Here is a 10,822-nt window from a genome sequence, read left to right on the forward strand (position 1 = left end):
GGGAAGTTGTGTTGTTTCCTTCGTCCCAACGGGATACCTGCTGCATCCAGTGCCGGCTTATGGGAGGAAATAGAGGGATTCCCACTAGCTGTTAGGCTGTCCCTTTGTTGTTGTTTGTTTTTTTCCTACAACAGCCCCTTCTGCATGTTCCTTAGTGTCCATCTGCCAGGGTCTGCTGTGCTGTCTCTGTGTCCACGCACCATGAGGGTGATATAGTGCTCATCTGCCAAGAACCGCTTTGTGTTTTCCTGCTCTCCTTCCATCTCTCCAGAGTCATTTTCCTATATAAACATAATCAGCAGATTCTGGGAGGGTATCATCAGCTTCTTGCTTGCCAAAAGCCTGTTGTCTCATTTAATACACACAGGGTACCAGTGCCTCCCAAAATCTGCTGTACCTGTTTCCACCACAGATGGAATGAACTCCATGCTTGACCAGCACAGCCTGTTAAATCCCACACCTCAGGGGGCTCCTACCTGTCTGCAAAAAGCTGCTGACTTTTTCCCCACCCAGAAAGACATCTCCTCCTCCAAATCCTAAGGGATGACTCCTCCAGCCCATCTCCTGTGCTGTGGAGCCTGTTCTGCCCACTGATGAGGGATGTCTGTCTCCTCCTCCACACTCACCAGGGTTATCCCACTGATTTCCTGCCAAAAGCTGGTGCATCCCGCATTGTGTGTGTTTGTACACCCCAGGGAAGGTGCAGGCCAGCGGCCTTTCTGCAGACAGGCACTGCTCATGCATGTGGAGGTTTCCACTGTTGTCCTTTCATGTCTTGAATGTTCCCACAGATGCCCAGTGGCAGCTGTTCCTGTGCTTGCTCCCATCACTTCCCTGCTGCACGTGCCAGAGAGGTCACCCCTGTACCCACTCTGATCTCTTCTTGGCTATTAAATCTTCCATGGCTGAAACTTCCACCCTTGTCCTTCCTGGGCCCTGCTGATCCTGCAGTGTGAGACTCTCAGGTTAAGCCTAGCTTGGTTTTTGCTTTGACTCTGGGGTTTCCTTTGCTGAGCAGTCCAGCAGAATACAATTAAGTAGTCTGTGTACTTCCTAGGTATCTGCACATCCCATGGGTCTAAAATACCATCACTGTCTCTTTTTCTGGTCATATACATAATTTGTCCACTCCAGGATTTTTTTCTGAGATCTTACACCCCCTTCCAGTGCCTGAAGGGTTTCCAGGAAAGCAGGACGGAGACTTTTGACAAGGCCATGGAGTGACAGGACAAGGGGGAATGGCTTCAAACTGCCAGAGGGCAGGGTTAGATGGGATATTGAGAAGAAATTCTTCCCTGGGAGGGTGGTGAGGCCCTGGCACAGGTTGCCCAGAGAAGCTGTGGCTGCCCCATCCCTGGGAACATTGCAGGCCAGATTGGACGGGGCTTGGAGCAGCCTGGTCTAGTGGAAGGTGTCCCTGCCTGTGGCAGGGGAGTTGGACGTGATCTTTAAGGTGCCTTCAAACCCAAACCATTTTGTGATGTTTCTAGAAGTCTTCTACTTCCATAATTGTCCTCAGCTGATATTCTGGGTTTGCCATGCCCACATGGGGAGTTTCTCAGTGTTCCTAGTTACATGTTTGCCCCTGCTTTCTTTCTATGCTTCTGCCTGATACGAGGCTTTACCTTTCCCCTTTTTAAATTTCCATTTTATTTATTCTCGGGGTGTATCCACCAGGTATCCACATGGCAGCTCTTACTTAGGTAGAGGTCACCCAGTTCACTCCTGAATGGATCCCTGGCTCTGAGCTGGATATTTCCATAGACGAGGTGATGTGTTACTTGTCACATGTGGGACACACCTGTGGCACTGCTCTGTGGACCCTGCAAGGTGATGCTGAGTGGCAGTGACTCCTATGCAGGCAGGTCGCAGACCAGCATCCAGGAGTCTTTCAGGGTATTTGGAGTGCAATGTGCTTTTCTTCTGCCCTCGAGGTCTCTTACTGCAGCTTGGTGTCTACATGTGACGCAGATCCAAGGTGCGATGAGCCTGGAGACCTTGCCTGGGTTTAAGTGTAGCTATTTAAGAAGGTGAAGCTGAGCCTGGGAGCTCAGACACAGCTCTCCCAGTGTAAATGCCTCCATTGATGTCAAACTGTTTATTCCAGGAACCAGTTACAATGCTCTAAGTGCCTCTCCCTTGGGACTACTTCTATTTAAACAGCTGGTTTTGATCTGAAGCTTTAATTGGTGCGAACACTCCAAGCAGTCTCTTTCCATGGGAAGGGAATTTCCAGCCCTACTTTAGTCTCCCCAGGTGGATGATGCATGGATGCTGAGGGAGGATCATGCTTGGGAGGTTTTGCCCTGGTTTTGTTTACAGGGTGAGGGAATTCCTGCTTCAGTGACTGTGAGGTTTGGAGGGGAGAGAGTCTCCTTATGTATTCTTTCTGCAGTATGTAAGAGGAGCAGTCAGAGAGTGAAACTGAATCCTTGCCATGTTTGTTGCAACAGGAGGTTAATCATAAACTCTGGCACTTTCCAAAGGGGTGGTTTCATTCTGCAGTGTCGGTAGGGAATTGTGCTGCTCGGAGGGTCTGCTCAGCTGTTTGCCAAGAGGATCAAAAGCAAATACAGCTTCCCCCTTGTCTGAGGGTGAACAACCACCCAGACATTGGTTTTGGTTGTATCCTGTGACTTGTTTTGTATCTTTATGGCCTTTCTTTGAATGGATGTGTGGTGCTTGTGCCTTGTGAGGTGTTTGTGTGACCAGCATCAAGTCTTGGGTCCTTCACCCTTGTGTGGGGTATTTCACATCAGTGTTTCTCTGGCCTCATCCATTATGTCTGGTAAAGCTGTTTTTCTGTGAGCTTTGAGAACATCTGAGTGTATTCCTAGGAGAGCATCTGGTGATATATGTAGCTTCACTCCTTTTAGGAACTGTAATCCCCTAGTTTAAAGAAAAAGAAAGTCAACCTGTGGCAAAGCAGTGATGCTTTTGCTGGCATGTGACGAGGAAGGAGATGTCCCCTGACGTAGAAGGGATTGTCTGTTGACATTCTTCTCCCTCTCCCGGTTATAAGTAGGTTATCCCTGCTCAAATTATGCAACTGTGCAGACAGCCAGACTTCAGGAATTCCAAATACTTCAATGTGTCAAGTGCTGACTTCTAAATTAAATGCCACGGTTGCAGAGCGTGTTCACAGTCTGTCGCTTGAAATACGACATCAATCTTGGAATCGCATGTGGCTGAGAAGGGGCAGCAACTTAATTGCTTGTTTCTTTGAGGAAGTGTTGTGTGAGAGTACAAGAGCCAAACCGGGTGGGAGATGTGCCTCTATACCTGTGACAGTGTTGCCATATGGAAGTCAGCAGTTACAAGCAGAAAAAAAAAAAATACTGAAAACATTGATTTATATAACAAATTGAAACGCTTCATTCTTTGTGGCTGCGACTATTGCCTCAAAGATGCAGTTTCCAGCATCTAGATCTAATTAAATAGTTGTGTGCTTATTGCTAAGTAAACATAGGAGTCCATCACTGTTCTTGCGTTGGAGAGCAAATTGATTCTTCTAATGGTTTCTCTGGATGAAAGCAGATGTCTAGGACTGCTTTGTGCAAGGTGCTGAAATGAAATGGTGGTGGTAGGAAACGAGCTGCAAACCTGATAAAATGGGATGACAGGAAATGTAAATGCTCAGCATTTCATTTAATTCTTACATTCCATTTAATCAGGTTAAGGAAGTGACTTAAACTGTGCATTATTTGTAAATAGCGTGTTTTTAATGCGTTCCAATTTAGAGCTGGGGAAATAATTATTTCACGTGAATATATTTATCAGAGTACGCGAAGGGTGGGATAATAAGGGCTGCAAAAAGTGTGTTGGGCTCAGCATGTGGTCTGTGACAGTGGCCAGAAGTAAATCATTAGGGAAGAGTGGAGGAGCAACCCCAGACAGCTCAGTCATCATCCCCAACTCCTGGGTTTTGAGGTGTCCTGAGCAAGAGGGTCTGAGCTGGCAGTGCCTGTCGGACCTGTCCTTGAGGGATTTGCCTAAACATTTTGAACAGTTTATACCTGGAGCTTCCACGGAATACCCTGTGATGAATCCCTCAATTTGTACAAAAATAATACCTGGCTTCTGGGGTTTTTTTGCTTCTTTTTAAACTGTGGTCTCATTGAGTCCCTCCTACTTTTTGTAATATGGGAAAGAATAAAGAATCTTTTTCCCATCAGCACCTCATTTGTGATTTTATAGGTTTCCATGTTCTCAGTTTTCTCTCTTTGGGTTCTTTTCCTTTTCCAGGCTGCGTTGTCCCAGTCTGTTTAGTACATCTGTCTGCAGAGGCAGCTCTACATCACTTTGGGGGTTTTTTCCCTTTGAGCTCTGCTCTATTGTTTTGAGGTGATTTGGCCATACCATTTGCTTGGTTGCTTTACCCAAGAAGACTGAATAAAGGGAGATAGGCTTTCTAATTAAGGGATACTTTGTAGCTCATCTGTGATAACATTTTAAACACTTACTGTGGGTAATGTTTTATATTCAAAGTACAAGTGAACATAGTAATCGTAGTGAAAGATATTGTAGTGGAAGTACAGATACTGAAGAAGATCTTCGTTTATAAATACAGCTACAGATGGCAGTTGATAAGGCATTTTGTATTTGGATATTACCAAGAGAGCACTATGGAAAAACTACAGTCATGGTGGATGCTTGCCAGAGTTACGTCTGTTGGAAGCATGAAGATGCCATGTCCTGTGGAGACCTAAGAGTCCTAGAAATTACTGATGGGTTTGGGAATAACTGGTGGGTTAAGGGACACTTCTGTGTTAGGGACAGATACTGACAGTGTTGGAGCTCTGTGGTCCAACAGTTCCTGCAGTTTTCTTTCAACGTCTTGTTTTTGGTTTTTTAAGCGGATAAATACCCCTGTTTTGAAATACCTACTGTGAGAAGTTTCTGTAAAATGTTAGTAAAGATACTGAAAGTTAAAAAAAAAACCCCAAAACTCTCCTTATGCCCAGCACAAATCATGGATATGGTTCTGCCAGGCCAGCTTTGGCCATACAAGGGCAGACAGCTACAGCCTGTGGAGTTGCTGCTCACCTGATAACGTGATTTGTGGACAAATACAAGGACTTTTAGGTTTCAGAGCCAAGAAGAACTCCTTTTAGGCATTTATCTGCATAAATGAGTCATTAGGAAAATAAAGGTACACGTAGTGCTGAAAGGGTGATGACACAACCACATTCCTGCCTTGCTTGAACTTGTTCAGGATTCTTTATAGCTGCTTCCGTTGGGAAGGTGGCTGTTGTTTATATGTCTGTGACACCTTGACTGGCTGGCAGCAGTCCATGCTGTCTGGATTAGCAGTGCCTTTTCTCCTCCTCGGATCGTACGGGATGTGAGACTTTGCCTTGATCTCTCCCTTCTGCTCTTTACGAAGGTTTTTCTTCAGTGTTGCTTCCAGCACTCGGGGTGTTAATGGGGCTGGTGTGCTTCAGGGAGAGTTCAGATTTGCATTGCCCTTCAGAAAAAATCGTTTGTTATAGTTAATGTAGATTTCATTAGGGTGTAATGCTTCCTGGAATAAAAGTGAGAGAGAAAAGCTGTCATTTTGTGTAATAAACCTCACTATTTCAAACAACCAGTCAGTTGACAGGTAAGCTTTGTGCTGAACTAGTGAAAACTAGCACTTAGCCAAATTTGGTTGTCACAAACCTACTGGTCGTGGTATGCCTTCCAGTCATTTATATCTGTCAAATGACGAGACACGGGAGTCGTTTCCAAGGGACAGGAGGAAACACAGTGAGGTGGGAGGCATGGTTTGGGGGATAGTGGAGAGGAGGGACTCTGCACTTCGGCTGCTCTTGGTGTCATGCACCCAGATAGGCCCTGATTTTGCCTTGGAGGAAAGGAAAAAATAATGTGTGGGGAAGCACAGATAGGGAGGGTTTTGCTATTTTTGTCTTTTTTGACTCTTTCAGGGATTCAGCGGAGGAGTGATACCAAGAAAATCTTGAGCCATACTGCTTTGGTGTGCCATTTTTCCTGATATTACTTCCACATGCCATCACCTGAAAAGGCTTGGAGATTTTTGCTTTTGTGACTAATTTGGGAGGCTGGCTTGAGTAGTCTTCATCATGTATATTTTTCCTGACTTTGTGTCAATATGCTTGCAGAGCTTCTGAAAATGAAGGCTCAAATGCTGTGGGTAGCCATGGTAAAACAAGAAAAAATAGCTTTCTGGAATTAGTTTAAATTAGCAGGTTGCAGCAGTTGCTGCCATGTGCAAATGAAAGTAATATATGGACATTTTTTGGCAATTTGCAGTACTTAAAAGTATTTAATATTCAATTGGGCTTTTTTGTACTGTTGTTAAAGACCAGGGACTATAAAACTGAAGCCTTGCTTTTTATTACACAGAGTGGGAAATGGTCATGTAACAGCTTTTCTACACTAAGAAATTCGGGAAGAATTTAACCTGAATTTGCATGGAGCAAAAGTATAAAAAAGTTACTGAGATCACATAAAAATTATGCACGAACACTGTCATGGAAAGCGTGGTTAAATTTGAATGTGTGCCTTAGGGCTGTAACACATCAGTCTGTTCGCTATAATCTGATTACATTCTGAGGCGCTTCCCTGCATAAGGATATGATGAGGACTCAATTCACTTGTTGCTTTTATTCTACCAAGAAAAAAAACCAATGGAGATTTATTTCATATGTTGATGGCACATTTAGTAGTTTGCTCATGTGCTTTTTTGGAGAACTGGTGAAAACCAAAAGTACAGGGTAGTGAATCTGCTGTGAAATATCCCAAAACACTCTGACTAGTGAAGTTCACACATTAATTTTAATTATGAGAATAAAGGAAATTCAGTGTGGAACAAGACCTTTTCACAGTTACTGCTCATATTGTTAAACGAGCCTCAGTTTTAAGTGCTCTCAGAAAATGTGCTTTTATGTGTTATATGGAATGCTAATGTGAGATTCCTACAATGCAAAGTTTAAAGCAGCAGAGGCTGGGGAAGGTGGCATTTATCTGGTTTGCTTATTCAACCATGTGAAAGCTATATTAGGCACATAAACTTTCTACACTACACTGCAGCTTCAAAAAGGCAACAAGTTAAATCTAGGTCCTTTGAAGTAGTGAATGGTAACATTCTGTTCTCCAAAAGAGACGACTTCAAATGATCACACCAAACCTCAAAAAACTGTCATGGCTGAGGAAAACAAGACAATTCTCCCCAGATAAATCTTATTTCAGAGTATCACTGTTGCATGACACATGGGTTTTGGAGAACAGAATGTTAAAAGATAGAGAGTCGTAAAAAAGGACATACATCTTTCTCTATCTGTAAATGGTCTCAAGAAACATCTTCCTGTTGCATGAAAGCAGTCTGTGGCATCAGATCAGTTTACATACAGCAGGCACTACTGTCCTGCCCTGATTATTGTAATCTCTGCTTTTAATTAGATGCTGAGATTAGGAGCTGTTGTGCTGCTCAGTGCACTCGTCCTAGCTGCTGCGGTGTCCCTTGTGAAAGATGCTCTGAAAAGATCTAAGCACAGTTTACTTTACAGACACATTAAGGGACAGCTGCACAGAGAAGAAAAATACACCAAACCCCCCTTCTTGAGAAGCTATCAGGAGGTTAAAATAGATATTGACAAATACCTGGCAAAAAAGGAAGCATTGCAGTAGGCTGGTGTTCTGTGTGCCTTTTACTTAGCTGTTAATTTAATTCAATAGTATGGAGATCCTACTCCAAAGTCACTGTTAACTCATTAGCTTCCAGTTTACAGCTCAAGTCCATTCTAGCTCCCTGATGTATCACATCAAGTGTTAAGTTCATACTGTTGGATTTCCTATGAATTTTGTTCTGTTCCTGGAGCTCCAGCTCTCAGTCATTTGTTTTTGTGTGTTATGCTGACGATGCATCTTAACCTTTTGATCAGCGTTTTTTGAGCCAGTGTCTTGGAGATCTTTGCTAAAATAAGTTCTTATGGCACTTCATAGGTGAATTCTTTAATTTGTTATTCCAAGTACGTGAATTACTTTCTTTCAGCTGGCTCTTCACCTTCAATTTGTCCGTTCATCTCCGTGTTTTCAGTAATAGCTCTCTCTGTCATGTTAGTCAAACATCTAATGAAGTTCTCATCATAGGTGGCCTTTCCTCTTTTTCTGAAAAATATATTAGCAATTCAGTTTGAGATACTTCAACTTCAGTAAACGCCGGTGCTATCCCAGTTTCTGTTTGTTTTCTTATTCTTCATTCTTTTTTTCTTCCATTTGTTTTCTTTTGGCTGGATTTCTGCAGTTGTACACAAACACCTGCAATCATGTATCTTTAAGAGATGAAAACATCTCTATATTTTTTAATAATCAGACCTTGTACACTAAATATTTGAGAGACAAAATTATCGTAGTGCTAATGTTGCCAAGCTTTTTTGCAGGTGTGTACCACAAAATGAGGCAGTCTTTGAACAGTCCTGCCTCTGCTCCTGGTACACTGACACCTTTTCCCTGAGAATTAAAGTATCAGTGTTTAATCACAGCAGTGTCTAATGGAAACACTTTTAGACTGCCTTCTAATGAAAGGAGTGGTAACATGTTCTACACACCTACAACGGGACATTTAATCTGGAAGTTTTATCTGGGCCAGGAGTTGTAGCTATGCTTTAATCTTGCTGCATTAATCCAGCACACTCAGTGCCTACGTACAGAGCTCCAGGTCGGCTCTCAGTGATTCCCAAGCATTTGGATTACAAGCTGTTGCCAACTCGCAGCTTTTCCCATCAGTCAGAAGGGTCTGTGCTCAGCCATGGCCATTTACAGAGCTGTACAGATGAATTTCCATTGCCCTGAAGCCAACAGGAGCATTTAGCAGTAGAAACTTCACTATGGATGACTTAAATTCCAGCTCTGTGACATTTCTGCTGTTAATGATGTCCCCATTTATCTGTGTATCGGTTTCCCACTCTAGACCTGCTTCATGGCAGCTGTGAGCCCATCAGCTGCAGAGACCAGAACTCTCATTTGCCTGAGACATAACTGATGTGCAATTCCTGCCATAAAAATTAGAAAGAAAGGATTGAGGTAGGATTAAACTCCCCTGCCAATTTGAGATCAGACAGGAGAAAGTCTTGCAGGCCCCCTCCTGTAGGCCATATATAAGGGTTGATGAGGGACAAGAATAAATCTAGAAGTGTCACTTTCATGAGGAAATGACAAGCCAGAGCTGCATGAGAGTCTGCTGCAACTATGTGGCTGCTGGTGAAGTTAATGAATGTGGCCTTGGAATCTGTAATTATGACAGTCAGGCAGATGAGTGCTTAATTCTGCCAGATGGGAGAGCTCCACTCTGTCCACTCTAGGACATGCCTGGGTGTTTCAAACAGATACACTCTGCAGAAACACTCTGGAAGATGCATCAGCCCAAATAGGTAAGTTCTGTGCCTTGTTCTGTTCCATCGCTGGGAGGTTTTTGAAGGTTTGTGAAGTCGCTGTGATCGACAGGTTTGGTTTGGTTTGGTTTGGATGCACATCATTTCCATCCTCTGCCGTGTGCTGGGCTCTCCTCTGCAGGCTGTAATTCTTCCTATCATCCCGCACAGGTTTTCTAATATTTCCTTTCACACTGTCAGAGCACAACTGCTGAATTTTAACGTCCAGCTTCTTAATTTCCATGCAAATGGCTAGTCAGGAAAACAAACAAAAATCCCGAAGACACGTTGTGCTTCACCTTAAATGTAGAAGCAGCAACTCCTGAAAAACCATGATGGTTTAACTACCGGTTTTCAGCTTTTTCTTTGTTGTGACCTCACAGTACAGGAACAAGAGCTCTGGGATGTGTTTTGTGTTGGTTTTAATACTCTAAACTAAAAGTAGTAGACACGTATATACATCTTTTCCATTACAGTAGATCTTTTGGGGCGTTTTTTTGACTTTTATATGCTAAGGCAGTCTTGTGACATGAGGAAGACTTTGGTCATCTCACTTTGGAAACCGTAAACCTTTTTTTCAAGTTTTACAGTTTTGAATGAGGACAACTGAGATATTTGGAATTAAGCAAATATTTCTGATTTGTTCTTGGTCTGTATTGCTTTAACAGCAGATGGTGTGCTTAGCATCCATGGTGTTAAAGTACAAAAATTCTGCAAAACCACAGAGGAACAGGAAGTACATGCTAAGGTGTTGTCCATCTTTTGGCAAGGGAAGTTAAATGAACTACTAGGAAGGTGTAGAAGTTGATTGCAAGGATGGTGCAGTGTCTGACCATATCTTACACCTTGCTGCTGGTAAGAACTAAAACAGAATGCCAAAATAGGAGAATTTTTTGCTCTCTCTTGTATGGGAATATACATCAAGCAGTTAATTAGATTAACTTTTTTCAAAAAGCTAACAGTGATTAAGGCATTGTTCCAAAACCAGTGGCTGGTTTTGAGTGATAAATTGAAGGGGTGATAAGTGGCTGGGAGCCTTGGCACCTCCAAGAGGAGGGGTATCAGCTCCTGGATTCAACACTCAGCTGAAGTTCCAGTCATGCAAACCAGTCTAAGATAATCTGTGCTCTTCTGCTTGGGGAAAGTCTGTTGGTACTGTTCCCTTAAAATGTGTATGTAAATGTTTTCTAATTTTATCCTTTCAGAAGTGTTCTGTTGCAGCTGACATCCCATCTCGACTTACAATAAAACCATTTTGTAGAGTAAATTGATGGGTTTGGCACCCCACTACTTGTCTCTATGCTTCCACCAGCCCTGAGAATTAAAATACACCTACTAGATTTGCATCATGCAAATGCATTTTTCCATGATCTGAGTCAGTTTTTTCCTACCCCCATGAAAGATTAATGTTTTCGATAGCAGTGACAGTG

This window comes from Corvus kubaryi, unplaced genomic scaffold (assembly GCF_017639235.1).
Source record: "Corvus kubaryi isolate FWS band 111438036 unplaced genomic scaffold, C.kubaryi_AGA036_p1.0 37367, whole genome shotgun sequence".
Taxonomy (NCBI): Eukaryota; Metazoa; Chordata; class Aves; order Passeriformes; family Corvidae; genus Corvus; species Corvus kubaryi.